Genomic DNA, 1,145 nt, shown 5'->3' with positions numbered 1-1,145 from the left:
AAAAATAATGCGCTTCCGATTCGACTGTGCAAAGATCCTTAACTCCCTTTATAGAGCGTCCAGATTTATGGAAAAATGGGACGGAAAACTACTTCCGTCCCATTTTTCCTTTTTTGGGGTCGGAAGAGGATTTTCTAGGGCCAAAACCCTAGAAATTTCCCAAAAAATCCAGAAGACTTGTAAAAATCCTCAAATTCCTAAATGAAAAAGTTCACCCCTAAAAGACCTCAAAAATCCCCATTTTAGGGGGAAATCTCTAGAATGGAAACACTGACAGTGTTTCCACTTCATATTTTTTGAAATCCCTAAAAGGCTGGTGGAAAATCCCTAGAAATCCCCCATTTTCAGTACCAAAATCCCTCCAGGCTCCTCCATTTTCTGATTTCTTTCCAATTCCCTAGTAAAGCCTCGTTATGCCAACTTTTAATAGCATTTGTTCAAGACGACTTATTTTGCAGCTTAGGACCATTTACTTGTACCAAATTATGTTTTTTTGACGTTTAAAACAATGCTTCTTAATTATCGACTAGTTAAGGTCGGTTTTGATTGATAGATTCCGGTGCCAGACTCCGGATTCTGGACCATATGAAGATATTTTATTTATTTATTTTTCTTTACCATTATTTTTTCCTTCTTTATTACTATTTTTCCAGCACCCCCCATTGGATGGATTCGCATGAATGATATCCAAATGATCACTTTTTCAAGTATTATTTTTGCTTTGACTTGTTTTCATATTGAGTTGTGTTTATGTTAATAAAAATGTTTGAAAAAAAGAAAAAGGTATCTGTCAACAGATCGGTCAAAATATGACGAAAATATGAACTTTAAGGATAGAAAGTTGCTTGAGATGTACTTTGAGTAATACAAAAAAGGTAAAAAATAAAACAATACTTAGGTAGGAAAACGTTTTATATTTGAGTCTCAAATATAAAACGTTTTCCTACCGTTTCAAGTTTTTCGATTTTGAATGCCGTCAACAAAAATAGTGCTGAATTTTGCTATGCGAAACTGCCGTCAACAATTCATGGTATATTCCTATTCAGGGTATATATTTGCACCTAAGGGGGTGGGGGGTGGGTCCGGGTAAAATTGAATTTGCGATATAAGCAATTATTATATTTGTAAAGAGCATAATAAAGGCA

This window comes from Artemia sp. Qi Xiang Cuo, chromosome 4 (assembly GCF_049724085.1).
Source record: "Artemia sp. Qi Xiang Cuo chromosome 4, ASM4972408v1, whole genome shotgun sequence".
Classification (NCBI taxonomy): Eukaryota; Metazoa; Arthropoda; class Branchiopoda; order Anostraca; family Artemiidae; genus Artemia; species Artemia sp. Qi Xiang Cuo.
The sequence above is the reverse complement of the archived record's forward strand: the minus strand, read 5'-3'. Positions refer to the sequence as shown.